Genomic DNA, 27,701 nt, shown 5'->3' with positions numbered 1-27,701 from the left:
GATTTTTATTTAAGTTCTTTTGGACTGAAGCAATGCAACACCCGATGAGTGGCATTAAACAGCTTGAAAGATCAAAGACAATTTTTAATATAACTGACTGGATTCGTCTGAAAGAAGAAAGTCATATACACCTAGGATGCCTCGGGGGTGAGTAAATCGCAGCCTAATTTTCATTTTTGGGTGAACTAACCCTTTAATAAAACTAGACAACTCCTTCTAGTCTCCCTCAACTCCCTAGAAGTGCCATAACTCCCTCTGTTGGACACACTAGGAATAACATGCACATACTACAGTTACTGCCCTGAGTGTAAAAAAAAAAAAGTGTCATTTTATTCAGGAGGATGCATTCATTTAAATTGACAAATAAATTCTGATCTTTTGACCCCAGTTATTTTAAATACTTCCTTGGTGAGCATGAGAGCATCTTTTAAAAACATTAAAAAGTCGTATCCACCCCAAACCTTTAAACAATAATGTAAGTTATTTCAGATTGGAATCACATTTAGAATCAGAGTCGGTTTTTGGACTTTTTACAGTAGGATGTGAGAACTAAAATGCACAATTACAGTTATTACAGATGAATCTGAAATGAGATTACATTGTGTTGAAATGCAGTGGAGAAAAATAACTGTTTTTCTTGCTTGTCATTGGTTTGACTGATTATTATGTGCTGATTACAGACTTCCAGAGCACCAAAGTACAACATCTGAGGTGGACCAGGAAATGACATCATACTGAGGCAGAATCTCAGCCATCATGGTTGTACTCTGTTGTAAAAATCACTCTTTCAGGATTTAAAAAGTTATGACACAATGTTGTAACAGATATTTTTCTCATTGTTTCCTCAGTCTCATTGAGTTTTTTTTTTCCTTTGGAAAAGATTTTGTTATAAATTATTTTTACATTTTAAACAGTACACTGTATCATACTGTCTTTTCCACAGTATAATTTATTAAATGTCTTAAGCCAGCCCCTTAAAAGTATCAACTCTAAAGCATTGCATTATTTATGCAACCTATTTTGTTATTTATTTCAATATAAGTACAGTGTATTGCTTTGTGTTCACATTTTTGAAAAAACAGAACAAATGATTTATGATTTTACTATAAATCTCATCTTTTACTATAATTTATCCAATACTGTGGGAGAAGCACTGTGTTGGAAAGATGTGTAAATTTACCTCATACTGCATTAAATTGATTTAGACTGCCACACTTAGAAGTTAACAATCTTCCTTTATCACATTGTATTAACACAATGGAGTCATTATTAATTGAGATTAAATATTTCAGATATTTCAAATTTCCTATTAAACACAACTCCGTGTCAATGGAGGAATAAAATAAGTTAACATCTCAAAAGCTGTCTACCATTTTGGGGGAAAAAGTGCAACATATATAAATTGCGATTTATATGAATTGATACTGAACCCAGATTGTTTCTTTAACAGGCACAAGTACCAGTATACAATACTTATATCAACCACAGAGGGGCACTAATACACCGCATCTACTCCTTAAAATTGCATTTGCAAGAAAACAGCCTGTTAGTGGCAAAGTGGAAAAAACAGGAAACTACTTGTAAACACTGTAAACTACTTGATGATTCTTCCCAGTCTGTGTGTCAAGCTTTGACAGCTCAAAATCCTATTGCATTGATCCTGAGTGTGTGTTTGTGTGTGTGTGTACAGGGCTTGTGGATGTGTGTGTGTGTGTGTGTAGTCTTTGATCTCTTTCAGCAGTAAGCTGATTAGGCCATCTCACAAGCAGCCCTCACTCACTGGGGAAAGGCTAATTGGCTATAAGTAGGGGTCAAGGTTACTGCCTGTCCATGAGATAGGGAAGATATTATCTCACTTGCTTTCCTTCATCTAGCTCAATGACTTTCACCCTGGTACAGCACTTCTTAAAAGTCTGAACACTCCTCACAACATTAGTTTGAAGTCTTTTTGAGCTGCCTTTTTAGGCATCCTAATCAAGAAGGATCTGATGGGCATAAAAAGTTTATTTCATCACTGCTCGCTGCAGTACATTTTGGAATTCCCTATGCCAAGTTAGATACATATGCCTTAGATTTTGACAAAAGCAAGATATATTGGAACAGCCTATGATGCCTTAAAATGCTGGTAGACAGTTCTCTAGGTTTTGGAGCACTATCAGAAACCTTCCTCTTGCTAGAGCTGTCAGAACTCTTGTGTTTTGCTGCAGAGTAAGTGAATAGAGCCGGTGGGTGACGCATAGCCACTGTATTGATCCGCGCTGTTCTAGGAGCTCGATAGGCCTCTCTTTCTCTGCCATTCTCTTTTGTTGTGAACTCCGAGAATGGAGATCATTATTTATAGCTCCAGTGAGCGGCTCAGTGATTTACTTCTACCAGCAGGGGGAGTTTTACAGGGACTTTGATGCAGTGCTCTGATATGTACTGGAGCAGATTTATCACTTTGTGTAGTGAATTTAAATGAGAACTTGTATTTTCAATGAGAATTTGTAACAAAGTACTCATAGACCCTACCAATGTTGTTAAAACAACAAAAACTGCTGAAATAAAATACAATATAAATATTAAACAAAAAGCATAAACTTAAAAAATCTTAGCAAAAATGAGCAATGTTGCCTTTGCAACTAACTGAAAAATGTAGAAGTACTAAAACTAAAATAAAAATGAATTAAAGCAACAGAACTATTTTAAAAGCAAAATACATATATTTAATATAAAATATTAAATAAAAAAAAATTAAAACTGAAAACATATTCACAGACACTACTAGTGTTGATCAGTCTAAACGTATAAAAGTGAGAAATAAAAGTAATGTTGAAATAAAATACAATATTAGAGAAAAAGCAAACAAAAAGTTATTAATGTTGCTTTGGCAAATAACCAAAATAAAATAAGTTAAAGTATTGACTAAAATTACAGCTTAATTAAACAAGATGATCGGGTAATTATTCTGGATGGTGACTGAAGTGACTGTGATGAATCCCTGACACACACGTTGTTAAAACTCAATATACAATGTTGAAAATGTTTGAAATTAAACAAAATATATAAAAACAAAAAAAATGAAAACAAAGTATACAATCTAATTCAAAATATTAATAAATATTAGTATTTTATTATTTATTTTATAGTATATAAATAATACAAAAATTACACTGCACTCTAAATCTAACATTTTTGGACATTTGTTCAATCCACATAATTTATAGCACCAATATACTGTGAGTGTCAATATATAGAAAATGTACAAATAGAAAATATTTGATAGCAGATAAACAATTTTCCCCCTATATTTTAATTACTTTTGGTTGGCAATAGTAGTGATTGGTGTAATTGAAGGGTTCATTCTCTTGAGAGCTTTCTGTCTGCACACTGATCTGTCAGAAACGGTTGATATAACCGGACTCCTGACTGCTGTGGGAGACAGAGATGACAGAAATCATACACTAACTCTCCTCAATCAAATACTAATGCACGCCCAAGTCTCACCCCTATTTGTCTTGGAAGCAGGGCTGTCTCCATAGTGACAAGGGCTCTTGATGCGCACATTCAGCTTTTCTAATTTAAGGAAGTGGAGAGGATGGAAGAGCGTCTCGTTTCTTTGAGTGTCTCTCTCACTTTGCCTCCACTATATTTTTGTCTCTATGACAACATGACAACAATATATTTTTAATTTCGCTTTGTAACACTGGCAAGTTTCTGAGGTTTGAAGGGCGGCGTTTGTTTACTAAGCTGGAAAAGAAAACCCATTGTGACTATCAACTAAAACGTACATTGGTGTAAACATGTCAGGCGTTTTAACTGGCCTCTCGAGGTTCATTCATAATTTATAGGTCTCTAATTTTCGCCCGGAGATGAATGTGGTTACATTGAGTGAGATTCTGTTGCCTGACATTTGAGACATGTAGTTAAGTGAGGGTGTGTTACATGCTCTTAAAACTACCAAGGGTTTGCCTTTATGTCCAATTTAAGATCACACATTTAGTACATTTAGTAAAAAATGAAAATTGTATTTATATATATTTTATACACTACATAAATATACACTACCATATAAAAGTGTGGAGGTGGTAACATTTGTTTCTGCATTTTTCTTCTTTTTAAAAAAAATTAAATATTAAAATCCTTCAGAATTCATTATGATATGCTGATCTGGAGCTCAAGAAACATTTCATATTATATAAAATGTTAAAAACAGTTGTGCTGGTTAATATTTTTGTGGAAATCTTGATACATTAGTTTTCAGGATTTTTGATTAATTAAGAGTTCAAAACAGCAGCATTTATTTGATTTTTTTTGTAACATTATAGATGTCTTTACTGTCACTTTTGATAAATGTAATGCATCCTTGCTGAATAAAAGTACCAATTCCTTTAAAAAAAACGTACATAAATATTCTACATATATACGTTTTACATTTTCATTATTGCACATTCAAACATAATTGTTATTGAAATTAATTAATATATATGTAATACATATATACAATATAATTTTACTTAATTATATAATGATTTTTTAAGAATGTTGCAATATTTTAACACCTAATTCAGCGTTGTTATTTTGCCTCGATAAATTGTATATAGTTTTTCTCTGGACGCGCAACACACTGCAGTAGTTACATTTGGCACGTCCACACTGTGATTTACGGTAATTATTCAGTAGTGGGCGGAGTTACGCGGCAGTGGGCGGGGTCTAGTGTGGGCGGCTCTTCACCACCGGCGCTCACTGCGCTCCAAGAGAAAGCCTGCAGCGGACGCAACACGCCGAACAGGTAAACCGCTATATTTCATTATTTACAGAAAGCCATAATATTGAGTTTAAACGGTCAGCACGATTTGCATATATATTTTAACACATTCTCTGAAGTTCTCTGACACGCTGCTATTTCAATTCCTCTAATCCGCGTTTTTGAAGATGTTAATGGGACAGATAATCCTTATTGCTTGAGAAGGGACGCATTGTTCCATTCAGTGCAATGGTGCTGATATAGACTGTAGGCTACTTCAGGTTGCTAGATTATATATAACAGTCATTATTTCCTTTAGATACGATGCTTAACTTTTGAGAATGTGTACCAACTTCACTTCATCTGTTTAAGAATGCTTCTTTGTACTGAAATCTATTGATTTCATCTCACAGTTTTAGTCTTTATCTTTAAGGGAGTGTATTCTTAATAAAACTAATCTGATCTGCATATGAAAAGGAGGAGACCTGGTCAAAGACATGATTTGGTTTTGTCGCAGAAGAGATTTTGCAGTCCAGCAGAGATGGTGCTGAAACAACAGCTACCCAGTATTAAGCACCGCTGAGGTATACTGCACCAAGACATCCTTTTATTTGATCAGTACTGATTTTGATGTCCTATTTTTTATGTATACATCTCTGCTGAATTGTCATATATATGGTTGTGGTTACCTTTGATCAGTGTGTTTTAAACACCTGCCATCAAATGCTATGCTGAGAAAGATCAGAATCAGTTCATGCTTTGCACACCATCGCCTTGAGACTATATATAAGACTTCATCAGTGATGATGATGCTTTTTCTGATAAGACACGATGCATTCCTGCATTGGCAGTCTGCCGGCTCACGCTTATTCAGGAAAACAGAGCTGTGAGGTTTAATGCAGCGCCCTGCCTGTACTGGATGACTGATATCTGCGCAGTCCCTGTGTCCCTATATGTGTGAGCCATATATCTCAAGTCCATCGGCATTCAAGTGTTAGCGTGTCTAAACGCTGCACCACTGGTGAGACGCTTTGACCATCTGCTAGCAGACTGCCCTCTTCGTCAAATACAACAGATGTTCAAAAGGAGACAAAAAGTTGGACCCCTGCATTCACACACACATACCTTGGTGGGGACTTTCCATTGACTTCTGTTGCTTTTATACTGAATGAATTATATCTTCTGTTCATAAAATTAAACATAACCCTCAACTTTTTGCATTTTTAGGATTTCATTATGATGGTATTTTGTGCGTTTAGTAAGTAATTTCTTTGTTGGGATGCTTATTGGTTCCCATAATTTTCATGTTTTATTCATTTAGGCAAAACAGGACCCACACAAACAATTTTTGTAATTAAATTTTAACATTTTTAAAACAGCACATTTCTTAGTCTATAACAGTGATTCCCACCCAATGATACATGTACTGCATGCAGTTCACCCAAAAATGAAAGTCATCATTTGCTCACCCTCATGTTGTTCGTTCTAATCCTGTATGACAAATTTGGACATTTTGGAGAGAAAAAAAAATCTATACAGTAAAATTGAAAGGGTCATAATGTTGTTTGGAATGTTTTTCAAATAACTTTTTTATGTTTTGCAGAAGAAAGAAAGTAATGCAGGTTTGGCACGACATGAAAGTTAGTATATTATTATGATAATTGATGACACCATTTTTGACTATCCCTTTAAGCAGGTATCAGGGGGTCTTTATTTGACCTATTAAACCTGTAAAAACAGGAAAAAGCAATTAAAATAATCAGGGTCGGACTGGAGCTAAAAAGTGGCCCTGGAATTTTTGGCACAGAGCGGCCCATGCATCACACCATAAACCCACCAGCTTATTAGAGCAATTTTTAACACCACTTACTAACATAAAGATATAACACAATACAGAAATAAAAATTATCATTAACATTAATGAATGACTGGCATACTTTACATTATAATTTGTCTTTCCTGGTGTATATGACAAATTGTACTTTTGTACAAAATTGTACAAAAATGTCACTTTTAGAGGGACAGTTTAATATCACTAAAGTTAAATGCCTATAATATCAGTCCATATGACACGATGCCCTGCTCTAGAGAATGTAGTGCAGAATGTGGACTGTTTTTGTGGTGCCTTGCAATTGCTTGACATCTCCTGTCATTTAGAATAGAGTTCCAGTTGTGGAAAAGAGTATAAAAACATTTATTCAGACTTACACAAAACATACAAGAAACATTTCTGATTATTATCAATGTTGAACACAGTTGTGCTGCCCAATATTTTGGTGGAAAATGTGATACATTACCATTTAGTCTGGAGTAAGATTTAAAAACAACAAATTAATTAATACATTAAATTGATTTAAGTGACAAATTATTATTTGTCATTTAATAATTTGTTATTACAAATTATTTATATTTCGGACAAATGTTGTTCTTTACCCCTTCACATTGTTGTGCATTTGTGTCTGATTTTATTTGCCAAAATCTAAAAAATGCCTCGGACACCTGTGTGTGTGTGTGTGTGTGTGTGTGTGAGTGAGTGAACATGCTTGTTCCATGTTGCATTTGTGCTCTAGTACCAGTCCTCCATGCCAGATTTGTTGATTTTATATGCCAATTTCTATAAAAATGCTCTCTGTTGCAGTCACAAACACATGAGATAGAAAGTTTGTTCCACTTTGAGTTTATGCTCTAGGACCAGGCCTTTATTTAAATGTTTTGTTTTTTTCAGATTTAAACTGGATTTACTACTTTTTTTTTGACAAACGAAATGAAAAAACAAACAAACAAAAACTAACTAACGTTTTTTTAAACTTTAAAATTTTTTTTACACACCTTTAGAACAACCAAATCAATGTGTGTTTTTAGATAGATTATTTAGGTAAAGTCACATGCCCCTGAGATGAAGGGAACATTTTTAAAAATGAAGGAAAAGTCCAGTGGGGTCATCTGGACCCCAAGGAGAGCTTAAGGGTTAAAATAATAAAAGTAATACTAAATTATATCCATGTTATATCCAGTGAGAGTTCTTGTTGATGAAGTTGTCCTTGAGCTGTACTGTTGGGGTTATGGGGGTACACTGAGCATACAAAACAAGTCGTGTACCGTGCAAACAAAGGAATCCCAATTACATTATTACAACCTTTGTTCAAACAATTGCTTCGCCTCCACTTCAGTGAGTGTTATGATTACATTAACATTTTAAAGAGAATGGTCTTTGTCCTTGTCTGGCCATTTTCTGCTTATCCTGGCTCAAAGAGCACCTTTGTATGACAGCCAGTCGTAATGGAGTGGTTGTTGTGCTCTAATTTTAACGGTTGTGAACACGGCAAAGGACTGGATATTGGAGCACTATTCTGTTTCAAACCTTCTTGTAAGTGAATTATGTAAAAAGCACTATCTGTGTTATTCAGAAGGGAGATTGAGTCATATATTTGGCCTGATTGTATTTGCATAGTATGATGTTGCGATCATTGATTTCCATTGGCCGTGAACACTCTGAAGATGCAGGTATGCATAACGCATCTCTAATGAAATGGTAGCGAGGCACTAAACCCAGCACCTCATGCACGCTGAATCAATGAGGCTGTAGGGTCTAGAACATTCCCTGAGTCAGGCGGACATGCTCCGCTCAGGTCCTGACATGATGAGTCCTCGGGGAGCCCTACATGACCGCGTCTCCAAGTTACTGTTGAATTTAGAGGAATCTGCTTGCAACTGTGTATGGTGATACTCGTACAAAGGATGATACCATTCAAAATTTTGTGTTGGGTGAAAGTGGGAAACAGTTTATATATAAACAGGCTGACTAATAGAATAGCCTTAAATAATGTGCAACATGTGCAACAGTGCATTTTTGCATCACATTTTTTTAAAGTCTTCTTTAAAGAGTTATAAGCCATGAACCTATGGAAGCCCATTTCTGCCACTGAATAAAAGATAAAAAGTAATTGCGACATGTCTTCTCACAATTCTGACTTTTTTCTCGCAATTGCGAGTTTACATCTCAGAATTGCGTCATATAAACTCATAATTCTGACTTTTTTTCTCGGAATTGTGAGATATAAACTCACAATGGCGAGTTAAAAAGTCAGAATTGTGAGTTATAAAGTCAGAATTGCGAGATATAAAGTTAGAATTGCAGGATATAAACTTGCAATTCTGACTTTTTTTTAATCGCAATTGTGAGTTTGTATCTCACAATTCAGACTTTTTTTCTCAGAATTGCGAGCTATGAATTCCAGTTCTAAGGACAAAACAAGATAGATATGTTCTTAGAATTGTTTTAAAAAAGAAAAGTTTATATCTCGCAATTCTGACTTCATTTCTCACAATTGCGAGTTTACATCTCACAATTCTGAGAAAAAGTCCGAATTGCGAGTTTGTATCAGGCAATTGTGAGATGTAAACTCACAATTGTGAAAAAAAGTCAGAATTGTGAGATGTAAACTCACAATTGTTAGGAAAAATGTCAGAATTGTGAGATAAATGTCACAAAGCAAGGCCAGACACAGGTAAGTGCAAATCAGGATGGCTTATTGACTGGGTAAGGGGATGACTGGAATGGGTGAGTTAAAGGCAGGTGAGTGACAACACAGTGAATGGTTCCAGGGTGCTTATCTGAGTTCTGATGGTGAGGATCGGATGCCGGTTACGTTGGAGATCGTGGAACAGTTTCCAAGGAGTCGTTGGAGGATCGCGGGAGGAACAGCAGGTAATTCGTTCTATGGAGAATTTGGCAGAGAGAGTCCAGAGCAGTTCGTAGGAGTGAACGGTAGACCGGACAGTGAGTGACTGTGCTGTGTGTGTATTTGTAGTGTGGCTTGATTGGTGACAGCAGGTGCGGGTGATCAGAACTCAGGTGACTGTGATCGGGTAATTATCCTGGATGGTGACTGAAGTGACTGTGATGAATCCCTGACAATAAAAAGTCGCAATTACCTTTTTTATTTTTTTATTTGGTGGCGGAAACGGCTTCCATATGAACCAAACCAACCAGTTACAAGGTGAATCACAACATTACAAACTTTATTTTGAAGCAACAAAAGCATTTGAAAATCTGACAAAAAGACAAAGATACAAGACAAAGGTATACATTTGAATGATTTTATAGGAAATATTCTGTAAAAATTTTAGGACATATATATCTCTATTTGTGTATGTATGTCGGACACTCAGTTCTCTAGTTGTTGAAATGGGCTTGGGCTGATTAAAAACTCATAGCAGTCAGCCTCTATACTAGTGATTTTGTGGCATTGGTCTTGCAGTGGCTGGCATGTGGTTTTAAACTTGCATTAGTACAGCTTGAAGTTGGTGAAATCATGGGGATTTTGGTTCATTTGCCTTGATTGCTTGCTGCAAATTAGAATAAAACCAAAGCTCTTCCTACTATACTGTTTGAAGTAAGGGAAATGTATTAAATGTTCTTTGGTGTTTTATATAAAACATGACTTTCCCAGGTTTAAGAAAGGCATTGTGTCTTTGACAGGTTTGACCTTTGGTATCAGATGAATTGACATGAATTTTGAGCAGGTGCAGGCAGTGTGTGAGAGTACAGTTCATTCGGCTTGTGTAAATGAGCATGAGTATGTTCAGAGGGTAGCAATGGGCTCTCACTGGAAAACTGTTCATGGAAAGTGAGCTGCAGTGCTGTGGACCCCAAAACAATGATCTCACTGTTCTCCCGGTGGACTCCCTAAAAGCAGGTCACCTCTACACCCAATTACAGCAAGCATCTAACCCTTGATAATGCACATTCCACAAATGTAGAATCAGTGTTGCCTCAGCCTACATGTTTGGAATTTTTTCCATTATAAGGAATTGAATTAAATTGAATTTCATTTGTATTAATCACTCAGCTGTGTATTTATGTGATAACAACAACAACAACAACAATAATACATATTATTTTAACAAATGATTTAGAAACAGTATATTAGCTAATAAAAATATATAATTAATTAGTTAGACTAGTACATTAGGTAGACTAGTGCATTAGACTAATAAAAATATATAATTAATTAGTTATATTTAAATGCATTCAAATTATATTCATTTATAGTATTTATAAGTTATTTGTGTATTTATAGTCAATTATCTGTATAGAACATATTTATTTGAATAAAACACTAATATATAATTAACAGTTATAATTGCATTTAAAGTATATTTATATTTATTTCTTTATACATTATTATTTGGACAGAATATATTATTTATATTCATAAAACACTTATGATTATTATTATTATTATTTTAATGATCATTCAGCACCTACAGTATATTAGCTCAAATTGCTTGACTAATAAGAAATTATATGATTTACAGTTAGAATATTCTGAATAGAATATATTTTTTATATTAAAACATAATTTATAATAATATATACATTATATATACATTATATTATAATTCATGTGTTTGACTGTTAATTTATTTATTCAGAAAATGTGAATTGACCTTGTGTGCTGCTGGATGGAAACATGTCTGCTTTGCTGGGAGTGTCTCAAGTTAGATGTTGTCATTGCGGATTGCCCTAAACTGTCTAGTGGTCTAATCTGTCTGCCACTGTTTGACTCTGAGCCGCCCATGGGCCCTTCTCGCTCCGTAACCCTCCCCCACAAGCATGGGGCAGAACAAAGGACCGGCGTCTTTCTCTATACCTTGAACCTGCACTGCAGGCAGCTGACGAGGAGGAGACCGGTTATCAGCAGGAGAACCATCACCCCATCTGATCCATATATCCCTATAATTTCCCTAGGGCTGCAGGGCAGCGTTAGCAATGAAGGTCTTTCACACCCAGTTTATAATCATTTTATGTGTCTGACCTCTGAAGGAGAACATTTCTTTGCAGAGTTGGATATCAGTTTCAGTTTGGGCATGATGAATGTGTTATTGTCATAAAGGCAGATGTTCTCTGTAAGCTAATCTGCCTGAAAGATAAATGTGTGTCTGGGAGTGTTTTAGTGTGCGCATGTTTCACACTGTTCAATGATGTATTGAGCTGGGCAACTGTAGTGAGTGATTCAGAGATTGGCTGATGTGACAGTGGGCATGATTGTGTTTTAAGGTGCAACATTTACAGTTTTATCAATATGAAAATAGACTGATGATCACAAGCTATGTTTATGGAAGTTCAGGTTCAAGACTAAATTCTCAGAGAAAGGGACATTTAATAGGATAGAGAAATGAACATTCTGTAAACGTTCATGTTTTCCAAAACCTATAGAACATTCTTGCTGTTGTGGAACATAAACGGGATATTTTTGAAGAATATCCTTGCCACTTTTTTTTTTTAATATAATGAACTGGAGCTTTCAAGCTCCAAAAGACAAAAAACACCATAAAACCATAAAATGGTATATAAAATGGTTTATAAAATTCAATTCAATTCAAGTTTATTTGTATAGCGCTTTTCACGATACAAAACGTTGCAAAGCAACTTTACAGCAAATTAAGTTTCTACAATATTTAGTGGTAGCTTATCAGTGGTGACTGTCAGTTAATGTACATATGGCAGAAATGTACGGAAAAATCAATTAAAGACGTAATCAAACAGTAATATAACACTTATAAAAGATCCTTCCCTTGATGCTTCCCTGAAGCAGAGCAGGATTTACAGGCCTGCTTCGAACTTACTGATTGGAGTGTTTTTGAGGCTGCAGCTACTGATCTGGATGAGCTTACTGACACCATGACATCCTACATCAGTTTCTGTGAGGACATGTGTGCTCCCACCAGGACTTATTTAACATTTAACAACGACAAACCTTGGTTCAATGTATGTATGTATGTATGCATGTATGTGTGTACCAGGAGCACCTTAAAAAACCACAACAAATTCCTCGTGTGTTTGCACACCTGGCGAATAAAGCTAATTCTGATTCTGATTCTGATCTTTTGACATATGAGAGGTCATTGTACTATAACTTATATTGATGCCAATCTGCCAAAACAACAGGTTGTGGAATGTGCCACTCTATGATGTAATAGTGTGGCTAAACCCCGCCTCCGCAGAAGAAGATCAACGCCTGCTTCTACATCACTGACTGCTTAGCCCCGCCCACTGATTTGCGCATGTAGTGTTTACAAGAGAGGCAAACGCAGGTCTACGCCAAAACCAAATTATAAAAATGGCTCCGAATACAAGAAGATGCTGTTATTACAGATTGTTTGAGTTTTTATGCGTTTTTAACTTAAATCACAGCAGTGTCCATCTGTGAAGGATGTAGGCTGTCAAACATACACATCATTGTTAGCCAATCATAGCTGTGGGCGTTTACGTCCGAGTCTACAATCCGCCACGCCTATTCAAACAGAGCGTTCTGATGAGGGGGGTCCAAAACAGGACAGAAAATAGCCTATTCATTCTAAATTATGCTGTTTTTGATGCAAAAATATCGATAACATTATAAGTGGACCTCAGAGAACAGTAAAAAATAAAATACAAAGGCAGTTCATGACCCAACATCAACTTTTGATTCAAAACAAGGATTTGTTGATAAATTGGATACTGTCACTTCTTTCATCAAAGTAAAGCTATTTAATAAGTTTAAAAGATTTGGATATAGTGCTTGAATCACATGAACCACTTTATAATATATTTATGCTGCTTTTTATGTTATTTTTGAGTTTGGCAGCATTTACTTTCAATAAGTTGAACTGTCCAGGGTATTCACTTAAAAATTCATATTTTGTTTCAGATACAGTATTTCCCACTTTAAAAATACCATCAGGATTTTCATATTTTATATGAGAGCACAGCCAGTGCAGAGTTGCTATTATAGCACTTTTCACTGCTTCCTTTAAACCTTTCACGTGTCTTGAACTGAACACCAGACCTCTTCATACTGTTAGATGTGTGACTGCACTGTCACTCCAGGTGAAAGATTTGAGTTAGGTGAGTCAGATACTCATATTAGTTACTGAAGTTTCAATGAGTGACCCGTGGGTTGTTCTGGGTGATGGTGTTTATTGGCTCTGCTGTAGGCTTTGGAGAGGAAGAGTGAAGCTCTCTGAAGAGATCGAGCTCTGGATGCTTCTGTCTGTTACATACAGGCAGCATGTAATGCTTATGGCACAGATTTACGAAACTTGTGATAGTGACATACAGCTAATCCATGAACAGACACTCTCCTCCCTGCATAACTGCAGCCTCAATGATCCCTTTCACTGCCAAAGCCTTATGTCATGCAATGTGTGTGTGTGTGTTCCAGACCAGGGTCTGCTCCAGAAAACATTTTTAGAGAGACTTCAGGAGTCACCTTCTGAATAAATTAAATAACTGTCATCCTAGAAAAGAGACTTGGGTGGTTGACATTTAAGCAAGACAAGTAAGGAAAATGTATCTAATCAAACGAGATGACTTTCTATTTGTCACATTTTATGCTAATCTTTGAAAATGTAATGTTATTTGACATTTTATAAAACTGTAAAAGGACATATTGAAGGTATCCAGTATATCAGTATATCAAGTGTTATTAAAACATTTTACACTTTAAAGTAATATCAAAATAATGAATATTTAAGGTATTTTTATTTATTTATATGGTATATTTTTGAGTTAATTTTGGCAGAGTTATATATCATCTACAGTACACTACTGCTAAAATGCTTGGGGTCAGTAAGATTTAAAAAAAAGAAGTTGTAATAGGAATTAATAATTTCATTCCGTCAGAATGCATTAAAATGATTGATAATAATAGTAAATGTTTCTTGAGCATCAAATCAGCATATTAGAATGATTTCTAAAATATAATGCGACGTTGAAGACTTGGAGTAATGGCTCCTAAAAATTTTGCTTTTACATGACAAGAATAAACAGTATTTTTGATCAAATAAATGTAGCCTCAGTGAGTATAAAAGACTTCTTTCAAAAACATCTTACTGACTCCAAACATTTGAACAGGGGTCCCTAGAATGAATATACTAAAATGTATTTGAAATACATTTATTTCATGCTAAGTATACTACAAATACATGTACATAGTTGTGTACTGAATAAAAATACCCTGCAATTGCACTTTTAGTATACTAAACTGGTATACTTAAAGTCTGCTAAACTGGAACAACTAATTTTGTACTTAATGCACTTTAATTGTGCAGAAGTAGTGCTAAAGTAAAACTAAAGATGAACTGAAGTATATTTGATTGTGCTAAAGTGGATCTATTGCATCAGGTACACTTTAAATATCTTGCATTTAAAGCCTGATATTGTTCAAAGATCATACAGTCCTCATCAATAGTGACATTAAAACACATTTTAGGCTTAATATTAAGAAATGTGCATTGTGCACAAGTAGTACTCCAAATAAAGTTTAATTATAATTTTTTTTATCAGTAAGTCTTGAGCGATATGTCAGTACATATACATTTAAACTATACTTAGTATGAAATAATTGCATTTTCAATATATTACTTTTTTTACTAGAGAATATCATGTTAATACAACCAAACATCAAATTTCATGTCAAGATTATTATTGATGATAAAATAGTACAGTGACAACTACCAGTGAAGATTTGTGCTAACTAATAAAACAGTGGAGAAAGAATAAAAACTACATAAACTACATAGATGCAAACAAAAATAATGCAAAAAAATATGAATAGAATATTTTCTGTTAGATTGTCTGATCTCCTATGCCTGACTTTTGAATATCGCTCTATTGTGTCCTAAGAAAACCACCCAATTAGATTTTGTCTGAAGATACAAGTAAAAATTACTTGAAAATCTAAACACTTAAAATATTTAAAGGGGTCCTATTATGCTTTTTCAATTTTTCAACTTTAGTTAGTCTGTAATGTTGCTGTTTGAGCATAAAAAAATCTGCAAAGTTACAAAGCTCAAAGTCCAATTCAAAAGGAGATATTTTATTTAACAGAAATTACTTTTCAAAAACTACAACGACCGACTCGTTTGGACTACAACGCATATTTTCTGGGATTTGTGATATCACAAATATCGACGAATGGGACGAGACCTGGTTGAGCTGCACTAGAGAAGGCAACGAGTGTTATCACTATGTCGGAGACACGCTAGCTTTCCCAAGGCAGATGAACTTAGAGTGGTTACAATCATCCAGGTTTAAATCGCGCTCAAATTGATTTGATTTTGACACAATATTTACACTGAAGCTTGCAGGTGGCTATGGTAAGGAGCATGACATTTCCCGACCAGGCGCAGAGTGCTGCCAATCACAACACACACTGGCCCAGCTAACCAATCACAGCACATTTCGTATTTCAGAAGGTGGGCCTTCATTTGATACAGGAACTATTCGAGCCGTTCATGCCAGACTGAGGAGAGAGGTGTTGTAATAATGTAAAATATGTGAAAAATAATGTGTTTTTCGAACAACCTAGTATGAGAGCCTGTTCTAGTACACCCCCAAAACAAAATCAAGACTTTGTAAAAGAGCATAATAGGACCCCTTTAATAATAAAAATAACAACATAATTGTATTACAGCCTAATGTTGGATATGAATGGAACACAATATTCTTCTGTAATCTCCTCTTATTGGCATTGATAAGGGCTGATAAAGCTGTGTGCATTCTGCATGAAGCTTGTCTGATAACATTGCTGGGTTGTGTTTGTACATTTTTCTCGCCAATGAGTCGGTCGATTGAAGATTTCTTCCTTTGTTTGACTCATTTCATTTTGTTTGCGCTATAATGACCTTGTCCAGTTTTTTGTGTTTGTTAGTTATCAGCCTCCATTGAACACACATTCTTTCCGTTCTGCTGGTCAGCTAGATCTTTTAGCGGCTCACCGAAATGCTCTCAACAGCTATGAGGCATGAAAAGCACAAAACTTTAAATGGAAGTTGAAGGAACATAAAACTTTTTCTTCTTTTAATGAAGCCCTTTAGCATATAAGCATTAGTGCCATTGGTTAATGGCGCAAACCTCTAATGGTCTGAATGTATGCGTCACCACTGCCACTATTGCCATGGAAACAGTAGCCATGTGACTCCAGGGTAATGAAGACTGTGGAACACACAAAGGAGCCTCTACAAAGATGTGTCCATGTGGAAGTAAACCGTTGAGGTCCGGGCATTGCAGTACGTTTAGGTCGCTGAAGATGGCCTGGACTTTTGGTTCAAGTACTAGATTGACCGCTGGGGAATCCCTGCTGCTGAAGTGAAATGGGGTTAAGGCGTAGTATAACTGACAGTTGTGACCCACTGAGAAACTACTCATTTGTAACACAGAGACTTTGATTTTAATAACTGTCAAGTTTCATTTTGCAGATGTGATTGCGATTCTAGCCCTACTACACTGTTTTTTCTGTTAACACTAGTTACTTTGCATTTAGGGCTGGGAATGTTTTCCAATGCTCAATTACAACTTTTAAAGGAGATCTATTTTGCCCCATTTTTACAGTATGTAATATAAATCTCTGGTGTCCCCAGAATGTGTCTGTGAAGTTTCAGCTCAAAATACCCCACAGATCATTTATTATATCATTTTGAAAATGCCTATTTTGAGTGGAAGCAGAAGCATGCTGTTTTCGTGCATGTATCTTTAAATGCAAATGAGCTGCTGCTCCCCAACCCCTTTTCCAGGATAGGGCAGTGCCTTTACAGCTGGTACCTCAGATACTCTGCCAAAAAACAACTGTTTGGTTTTGATTATCACGCCTACCGCATTGAAATCATGCATTTTAAACCATATTAGTTTAAACTTCTGATAAACGGTTTTCTGAGCGCACACATTCGAAGCATGCGCACAGAAATCGGCTGTCACATGGCATGTGAGTACTGGCGTTAGAACTGGTACACCGTTGTCGCTTGCAAAAACACAATGGCGGCACCGTGGAAACTTACAGATTAAGGGGCGGTAATATTACAATAAGATCCCCTTTCTGCGTCATGTCATGTGGGGAGCGAATTCTGAGCGGCTCGCTTTTTCACAAGCTTGCTGGGAAATCTTACAAAAAAAAATTTGCTAGGTTGTTCTTTTTCAAGTTTTCTGGGTTGGTAGATGCACCGGTGACCCGATTATAGCACTTAAACGCGGAAAATTAATATTTTCATGATATTTCACCTTTAAGTTACTTCCTATTAAAATCAAGCTCATATTCTTCATTAATAGGATCAACAACAGTAGCCAGTCATCCTTCAGTGAAAAAATATAGTCAGTCTCAGAAGAAATGCGGTCTCTTGTTGTTTTTGGCAAATAAAGTCGCCACAAATTGGCACTTTATGGCTGTTGTCGTACTAGTGCTGGAAGAAGCAGCTAATGTCAGATGTTTGAATCTTTGGATGCTTTAAATAAAGAGCACTTTGAGACCTATTATGGAATAAAAAAATTAATGACGCAATAAAAGAAATGTATAATGCATGGACAGAGAGGGCAAAAGCTGCAGTATACGGTTGAAATGCATGACTTGTGGCGATATAGATCTGCTATTGACTTTAAATTGTGCAGTATGAGACATAGCCAAAGGGTTGCTTGTAAATTGGCTGTCCAGTCGCCTTTATGTAGCAGCAAGAACTCAATTTCATGAAGCTTTGTTTTATTGCCTTATGACATGCTGAGGTTTTCTGTGCTTCTGAGTAACAATTCCCTGATTAAATTTCAATAATGACTTCTGGTGTTTTGATTACTTTCAAAAACCAATTTTTAAATAAATATTCAGTATGAGTTCAGCTCTGTTGACAGCATCTGTGGTATCAGTACTCATCCTACAATTTGTAAAAAGCAAACAAAAACAGGTTACTGTTTAGTATCGCACTTAAAATATAAATCAGTGGGGTGTCCTGGAGGGTTTAAAAGCAGAAACGTGAAGAACAATATTAAGCACTAATATGAAATCAGCCATACAAAAATGTTTGTTATGATTCGGAAATTTGGAATGGGAGTATTTAGAATTTGTGGATAGTACATGCAGCCTTGGTGAACATAAGATACTTTAAAATAAAATAAAATAATAAAAATAATCATCTCCAAACTTTATAATAGTGGTGTGTGTAGTTCATTGTTTAATAGTTGGTCGCAATGTGACAGTGTCAAATATATATACAGAAAAAAAATATATTAATCCTTTTAAAAGCTACTGAAAATTGGACTTTCACATCACTAACAGCAAGTAACAATGTATTTGTACTAAAAATGTGGCCTGCACAATTAGATAAAGAAGCAGTTTTATCTTTTTGAAACATCTAATACACTTCTCACTTCCTCATAAAGCTTCATTATGCCCACAATAGTGATTGTTTCTCAAAGGCAAGAAGAAGAAAGAGATTTAGAAATCTTTCCCCTCTCTTTAATGAAAGAATGCTTTTACTGTGTTGTGCGACAGACATCTGAGAGACTGCAAGACATTTGAGGAGCAGCCATGGCAGGCGTAGGACGTTCCTTGAGCAACTAGTTGATTGTGTGTGTGTGGGCTGAAGACAAGTGTGTGTGTTGGAGGTGAATGTGTGGGCTGAAAGACGTTAATGTGTGTTACGTCCTCTGTGTGGGTTGTGAATAGGTGCAGGTAGGTAGGTGGAGCCGAGGGGTACAGAGTGACCACAGTGACTCATTTTGCCATTACCCAGAATTCCTCACTTCTTTTTGTCTCCAAACGGTGTGGCCAGAAGGGGTGTCAGAGCTGTGCGGGGAGATGTGATGCCCATGTGTAGGCAGCAGTGTGTGGGCTGCCGCTCTGTAAATGTGTAGTGTTAAAGAGCCAGGCCCGTGAGATTGCTCTCCCCTCATCTGTCGGGGGCGGACCACTCTCAAGCGTGCCACAAGCGCAAGGTGGCTCGAGGTTTCTGTGAATCGTGACTGAATTTTCAGTAGAGAATTTCTGACCACAATTTGGCGGCACAAATGCTAGTCAATAACAAGTTTCACAAGCTTCCATTCCAAAATGTTTTTAGCTTTATTGCGCCTATGAAGGGGCTGATGTTGAGATTGTAAACTGACTAATGAAGCACTGCTCACGTCTTTTGTGTTTAATTAGGTATGTTAAAGCAATAGTTCAGTCATTATTATGTTTCTGCAAGTGCCTTAAAATAGTCTATACAAATTTTGCTTTAAATTTTACTGAAGCAATTTTTAACAGTTTAGCAGTTTTCGTGAGGTACAGACTGAAATCGATGTTGTTAACCTCAGAACCATTATGACTTGGATCATTTAGGAACTTGTGAATTGGATCAGTGAACAATTCGTTTTTTGAGGCGGTTCTTGTCTGTGAACCAGTTGATTTGATTCACAGATCAAACAGTGATTCATTCATGAATCATAGTTTGACTTACTGACTCAATCATTCACTGTTATAATCACTGAATAAACTTAAATGTTAGTCCATTCTTCACAGAAAGCTATCATATGGCATTCTGTCCATAATTTTATCATCTATCAGGCAAAAATAAGTCTGATCATTCTGAAAATTGAAGATCCACGCTGATTTACACTGCTGAGATCACATCTGTGGAGTGAATAAGTTATATACTATTGTTCACTGTTTGAGGTTGGCAAGATTTTTAATGTCTCTTTTGCTCACCAAAACTGCAGTTATTTGATAAAAAAATACAGTAAAAACATTAATATTCTTCATAATACATATGACTCACAATAGTCTTCAGTGTCACATAATCCTTAAAGGGGTCTTAATGTGATGCTGCTAAAAAGAACATTATTTTGTGTATTTGGTGTAATGAAATGTGTTTATGCGGTTTAAAGTTAAAAAAACACATTATTTTCCACATACTGTATGGCCCGAGCAAGGAGGGGGCCCGTGATTGGCTGTGGAGTAGATTGACTGGAGCGCCGATCGCCAAAGCCACCACGCCCCCCATTTATTAGCGCTGTTATTTAGTTGAGCTTTCCCGTAAATTCCATGCATTACCATTTGGAAATTGAAACGTAAAGTCTGAAATTGGTTTACCAATCAAATGCATTTATTCTATATGTGACTTTTGAACGACATGCGCACGTATCTATCAGGTGATCGCTGCCCAGTATGTCTGCATTAACGAGCCGTTTTAGGTAGGTGTGGCTGACTCTGAACTTTAGAATATCTCTTTGGATTTGAGACTTTAGTCTTTGCAACTTTACAGATCTTCTTTATGCACCAAGAGCTTGTAACACTCCAAAGAGAAAGGAAAAATTGAAATCGCATCATATGACCCCTTTAAGAATCATTCTAATATATTGATGTAGTGCTCAAGAAATTATTGTCAGTGTTGAGAACAGTTGTGCTGCTTAATATTTTTTGGAAAATTATGCATTTTTTCATGATATTTTGATGAATAGAAAGTTAAAAAGAGCAGCATTTATCTGAAATGGAAATCTTTCATAACATTATAAGTCTCATTTTTGATCAATTTAATGCATTCTTGCTGAATAAAAGTATTATTTTATTTGAAAAAAAAAACAAAAAAAAACTTTTGAACAGTATTGTATTTAAAATCACAAAGCGGAAAAGGCTTTGAGCAAGGGAATTCCCATGTTGCAGTCCAGACTCATTGAGTCATGAGAATTGTGTTATTAAAAATGGCATGTCTCTTTGTATACACTGTGCTCATTTCCACATTAAACATGAACTGTGTCCCAAAATTGTATTTCTTTTCTCATCATGTTTATAGGATCCAGCTACCTTCATACATCATATGTCTTCTTCCATCCAGCTCTGGGAACAATCCAAGCAAATCAAAGCTTTGAGCTTTAAAGGTCTCTGTAAACTCCATTACAAGTCACTGATCATGATCAGTGTGATCTTTTTACTGTCATCTCCATTTTGTTAAGAGCTTAAAGAGATAGTTCACATAAAAATGAAAACTTAAAGAACCTCATGTTGTTCCAATCCTGAACCTAATGATTTGTGAAAGAGAGCTATATATGGCTGTATACGGTGTCAACATTTCCAATAAATAACTGCTTCAATTCTGTTCTTTTTCTCACCCAAAGCTATCGTATGACTTCAGAAGGCTTGGAATATAGTACACAAGTTATATGGATCACTTTTATGATTATTTTATGGTTCTTTTATTTTCTTTCTGTGGGTCTGGAGGAACAATACAGAGCTATGCTCATGTTTTCACCGCCTGATGTTGGTACTGGAATAACATAATGAGAAGTGACAAAAAACGTCTTGACTGACTTATTTTGCACTCTAGTGTTTTTGTTCTCACATAACTTCCTATATTGAAAATAGAAGCAGCTTTGTGTTTTTTTATTTGCGGTGTCAGTGCTCTGTTGTGCTTATCCAAGGCACATGTTTCTTGAAGCATCTCTAGTTGTCGGTCCAAACGCCGAAGGAAGGAGAAGCCCTGAGAAAAACGTGTTTGCAATCTCCCAAGTCCTATATTTAACAGCTGCTGACAGGCCATGAAAGTCTTTGAAATGAACTTGATTCAGGATCAAATGGATCAGTATATGCTGGCGTGTTTGTATATGTACTGTACGTTTCCCCTCTGAACTTAAGTCGTCTGTAGTTTCTCCTCACACATAGCTTTGATTGTGTGGTTTCTGTGGAAAGTAGTAGCTGGACCAATCAGAGCTGCTGTGAGGTCTCAGTGGATTACATACATCTAAAACCCAACAAAGAGAAGACAGGAATATGAAATGTCCCAGAGAGTTGGTTCTTTGTGACTCTCTAAAGAAGGAAAGAGCTGGCCTGGAAAAGACAAATGGCCTGGAAAAGACAAATGGGTCTGGAGTGACCTAAAGAAATGAAGTGAAAGCACAGATTAGTTGTGTTTACCACAGAGATAATCTGCGTCCCTATCTACTTATGAATGGACTTGAGAAGTCTGTAATGTTTCATCTTGTATGTGATGCTTAAATAGAGGGAATCTTTACGGCTTTCATGCTTCTACATGAAACCTTTCAAACGAAATCTGCAGAGGAACAGTCTATAATTGGACAAAGAAACAGATATATAAAAACACCACTGAAAAGATCCAGCATACTGCAGACAGTGTTTAAATTGTGACAGTTTCTTTTAATCTTAAAGGAACAGTTCACAGTAACAGGAAAATAATTACCGTCCAGAACCAAAATATCCTGCATCTGTATTTGACCAAAAATTGTGTAAAAAAGATCAGCACAGTTATTGTCCTATAATTCCTTTGTGGTCCACAGAAGAAAGAAATGTTTTGGAAGAACATGAGAGTGAGTGAAACTAACAGAGCCAAACACATAAACACACTTTTTTTAACCCAATTTTTTGGTGTTTCCAACAATTGTGCTCTTTCTGTGGGACATCCTGCTTTAAAGCTTTAAAGCATAAAATCCTTTGAAAGGTCTGAAAACTAGCCTGTTTACATTTTGCACTGGTAAAGACATTGTTCATCTGGAGTCACCGCTGCGTGCTCTGCTTGGTTTCCTGGCTGTGGTAATTGACATGTGCATCCCAGAGGTTTGGAGTTTGACTGCCATGAAAGACAGTCCTTCTCTTGGAAAGAATGGATCTCTCTCAGTGGAGGGCGTATTAAACTGGCCCTGGGGTCAACGGGAGCTGTGACCTCTTGACCTGTTTGGCTCATGCATGCTACCATGCTAAGTGTCAGGTAATGGCCCTTTTCCTGTCTCCTGAGACTGTTAAAGCAAGAGTGTAAATAGTTGTTTTTAAATTGTTTTCTATTTATAGTTCTACTCTATGTTAAATATGATCATTCTAACACAGTTCATAATGATCCCCTCTGTAGAAAGTAGTCTCCATCAGGGTGAAGAGAGAGGTCGGAATCTCTTGAGGTATATGAACGCAGGTGATTAACGACCAAAGATATGAAAATTGCTTCAGACCAAAGCACCACAGAGGTAATTAGCAGTAATACTATTGTGAATTTTTAATGACCGTGCCATGCTGTTCCTTACAAATGGGCACACAGGAACCACAGACAAAAAATTACTCTGGTTTTCTATGCAAATATCAAGGGATGGCCTCAAAAGTTACATTCAAATTTGTCTCAGGGTTGTGCAAAATTTGAAATCAAAGAATTAGTCATTTTGATTCCTTTGTCAAATAATTAGTTAATTTTTAATTCACTTTATCCCCTTTCATTGTCATTTTGAATCAAATTTATAACTAAATATATAAATCCACCCATCCATCCATCCATCCATCCATCCAACCAGGCTGTCTACTTTGTATAAAAATAAAAAGAATAAATTTTTAATTCCACTTCCTTTCGTTTAAATTTGAATCACAGTTTTACAGTTAGTTTCAGCTCAACTCAATTGGAATTCAAAAGCCATTCTCAATAGAATTCCGAATGGCACACAACCCTGGCAGGCTGATATGCCCTTTCCATAAGATGCAGGCAGTTCACAAATCACTGTGGACTGTGAAATCGAAACCGATTTAATATACAGGATTTGTTTAATAGCAAAGGCTGCTACAGTATATTTGTCCATCCTCGGAGAGGCAAAGCATCAAAGCGAGTCATCTGAGGGACATTCAGAACCCAGGAGAAACTACTGCCGGCGGATTTTGTTTCACTCCGCTCTCTTGAAGGTCTTGCTAATGCTGTTATTTGTCGCCATGGAGACTGACTCTCTGAGTGTTGCCCTGGTAACAGTTCTGGTTGCCAGCCACCCACTGCTTGGAGCAGAAGAGCATTTGCACAACCCGCTTTGCTCAGTATTTAGGAAAGGGTTAGTCAGCAGCTTAGCTGGCCAAAACAAATAGCCCAACGTGTTTGTTTGTAAAAAAAAAAAAAAAAAGGAACAAGATCTCAACATCGTATTATTTTGCTTGGATATTATTGGTTTAATTTGAGGACACAACTCATTACTTCTCATTGCTCATTGCAGTTAGTTATTATCATGCTGGAAGGCTTCACATTGTTCTGCAGTCACTTATTTCTCCAAAGACATCACTTTTAATGAATAGCCTAAGTGAAATTAAATGAGGATGGCTGTAGGCAGGTGATGAATTTTAGCGGTTTAGCGTCTGGTGCTGCTGTGTAAATGATATCCCAGCTGGGTCTGAAGAGAAGATGTGGTAAGCGCGGGCCGCCTGTGGAGAGCAGCACTCGCCGCATGGATTGGAGGAAGTCATGTGTAATTTGGATGGCTATGTATACATCCTGTGCCTTGGTTTAGCTGTCGGGAAGCTGCTGTCAGTGGTCTCTTTGCAGATGAGGTGCAGATCCACTCAGTCCTCTCGTGTAAAAGGACATGAACTTCTTAGTGGGACGTCTGTTAGTTAACCCAAAATGGAAATTCTTTCTGCATACTAGACTACATCAATTTTGGCGACCAAAACCATAGACTTCATTGGTTGCGATGGGCTGCAACAAACAGTTATTTCGATAATCGATTAATCTAATGATCATTAGAACAAGTAATTGACTAATCGTTGATTATTTCACAGATTTATCAGTAGGGTTTGATAGATTATTCAGCTTTTGCAACTAGTTAAAATATTGAGTTACATACATATTCTATATAGAGCTGCTAAATAACAAGTTGTAATTCTAACTGAAAGCGACACTGACACTGTTTTTATGTTTGATACTGTAAAGCTGCTTAAAATAATCTATTGCATAAAGCGCTATATAAATAAACATGACGTGTCTTTACTGGATTGCCCGTTGCAGATCCGATACTTTCTTAACTGCTGTTTTCTCACCGCTGTCATTTTAGTTGTGTGTTTATTTTATTATTGAGAGGAAAGCATGCCGTGCACAAGCATCCACAATGAAGACTGATGTTTGTGTCGCCATACTTGATGTAGCCATTTAATGCATGCATTGATCAATGTTTTGAATCGATCATGATTCTTTAGAGCCATGTGGATTAATTTTCCAACCTTTCTTTCCTTTTTGAAGCCCAGTGACTTCATTGTATGGACATTAAATAGCAGAAACATTCTTCATAATATATTTTGTGTTCCCCAGATATAGAACCCCATATGAGTTTGCAAACTTTGCCTTTGTTAAGTTAGCAACTCACCAAAGCATTATGTAGTCCTGATAGTGTCACCTCACTGAGTAATTCATATTGTGAGATGTGTTCGGGGAATGTTTAGACAAATGCTAATGATCTCCCAAGATGAAGCATCATTGACTGCCTCCTTGTTAGCAAGAGGAGACTTCATTAGCTTGGCAGGCTGTAATTGCTCGGCTTGTTTATGCCATAGCTTGTAAAAAATGGCGAAGTATCTGTCTACTCTTTAATGTCACACACCCAACACCACTATGGCTTTGAGGTTTTTCCCAGCCCCTCCTATTAGCCTGGGTAATGCCAAGTGGTTCACAGACCCTTGTTCAGCAGTGATTGCAGAAGCAGAGCTTCATCACAGCAATGTGGTAATGTTTAGGTTCTTTCTACGAGCATGCGGCAGTTCAATACCCCTGTGAATGGTCTGGAATCAAGAGAAGCACAATTGGAGAGAAGTTCTGAAGTTGCGTGAGAATGAAGTGATTCGTCCTGGCAGACAGAAACCCCCCTCCTACGAGTCCGTCAGAATCCTGTTTACGCGCTTGTTTATGTGAGTGCAGTATTTACAGTATGCATCATTAATCTAATTGTTTGTCAGGATCCGTCATTTATATCTATTAATTAGCTCTTAAATAAATAATTCAGACATGGATCATTGCTAATGAAGGTACTTGTGGATCCAAAGTATTAGGTTTCCCTGGGAGGGTCCTGTAGCATCTAAATTCATGATACTGGATCATGTGGTTGCCTTCTCCAGGGCCTGAATTAGAACAATATTACGTTGAAATTACATTCATGTAAACGGTACATGAGACCCTCTAAAAACTTGACCTTTGGGTTCTCAGCCATTATGAAAAATACCTCGGTACACAATTCTACTTTAGTCTATTTACCTTTATGTTCACACAGTAGCTGAGGTTGCAGACTTATTTTTTGCTCTTTTTATTAAATGCTTTCTCTATGGAAGTACACTACTGTTCAAAAGTTTAAGGTTGGTATATTAAGTTTAAAAAATGTTCTTTAAAAAAGTATTTTAAGTCTCTAAGGCTGCACATATCTGATCAAAAATACTTAAATATTAAAATTTTTTTTTCTTTTATTCTGTGTTCAGTGTCACATGGTCCTTCAGAAATCATTCTAATATCACCTCCCCCCCCTCAAAAAAACTCTGACCCCAATGGTAGTGTATATTTTTATTTTTAATTTTAGAAATTATTTCTATATTTATTGCATGCTGTGTGAATTCCTTGCTTTTTTCCATGCCTCATCTTGTTTAGCTGCTGTAACAACTGAATTTCCCTTAGTATAATGAATGAAATGATCACTTTAGAAGAGTCATCAGTATAGTCAATTTAATTTCAGTTGCATTGTGGAAACTGATTTCATGTGTTTTCATCACCTCTCCAGATCTACAGCTGGAGTCTGGGACTTCCTCTGTCAGGAGTGAGCTATGGCTAGTAAAATCCCCTCTCCCTGTTTGCGTGTCTGGGGCCATTACGATAATGATCTCATGGGGCTTTTTTTTTCTTTTTTGGGCATGTGAAAGTGGGGATGATTTACAATTGGGGAGGGATCCTTAAACACATTCACAGACTGCTGATCAGTGCTTTTTGCTGGTCTATTCCATGGAGCCTTTACAGCTGGTCTAAACCTGTATCATGTAACGTAATGATTTTCTTACTGAGTTGATGGTATGTTGACAAATTAGCTGATAACTGATTACCATTGCATTGTTAGTGTCAAACAGCAGATATGTGATTCAACTTTGTTCTGTTTCATTTTTCCCAGCATAAGGATACCATCAAGTTGAACTTTAACCTTTACTTATTTAGAAATGCCTCATGTTGTTATTGTCCTCGTCTGCCATCTTAACTAATTCTGTTCTCAGTGTCGCTCTTCCTTTCTTCTTGTTCCTTTTTCAGTCACGTCTTTCTGAATCCACCCCCTCTCTTGTAATTCTTTAACAGCCTACTTCTCATTCTCGGTGGGGGAGTCCATATGTGAGAAGGATATGAGAGGAGCTGGGGGTGGAAGCCCATTTAGTAGTGAAGCATGGCTGTTTACGATAGGAAAACAGACCCTGCTGAAAGCACCCTT

General features: G+C 36.4%; 2 protein-coding genes across 3 annotated transcripts in view; both read left to right on the top strand.

Annotated features, from left to right (window-relative positions):
• The window catches only part of LOC107660662 (KAT8 regulatory NSL complex subunit 1-like protein), a 15,275-nt gene extending 14,068 nt beyond the window's left edge, over nucleotides 1-1,207 (top strand). Inside the window, exon 16 of the mRNA XM_016450049.1 lies at nucleotides 681-1,207. The gene's annotated coding sequence lies outside the window, so the exon portion shown is untranslated. The remainder of the gene's footprint in view (nucleotides 1-680) is intronic.
• Nucleotides 1,208-4,681: 3,474 nt separating this feature from the next.
• Nucleotides 4,682-27,701, top strand: part of LOC107660616 (microtubule-associated protein 2-like) — a 118,973-nt gene continuing 95,953 nt past the window's right edge. For both annotated transcript variants that reach the window (XM_016449977.1, XM_016449975.1), the window contains exon 1: nucleotides 4,682-4,771. The gene's annotated coding sequence lies outside the window, so the exon portion shown is untranslated. The remainder of the gene's footprint in view (nucleotides 4,772-27,701) is intronic.

Source organism: Sinocyclocheilus anshuiensis, unplaced genomic scaffold (genome assembly GCF_001515605.1).
Source record: "Sinocyclocheilus anshuiensis isolate Anshui unplaced genomic scaffold, SAMN03320099.WGS_v1.1 scaffold627, whole genome shotgun sequence".
Taxonomy (NCBI): Eukaryota; Metazoa; Chordata; class Actinopteri; order Cypriniformes; family Cyprinidae; genus Sinocyclocheilus; species Sinocyclocheilus anshuiensis.
The sequence above is the reverse complement of the archived record's forward strand: the minus strand, read 5'-3'. Positions and strand labels throughout refer to the sequence as shown.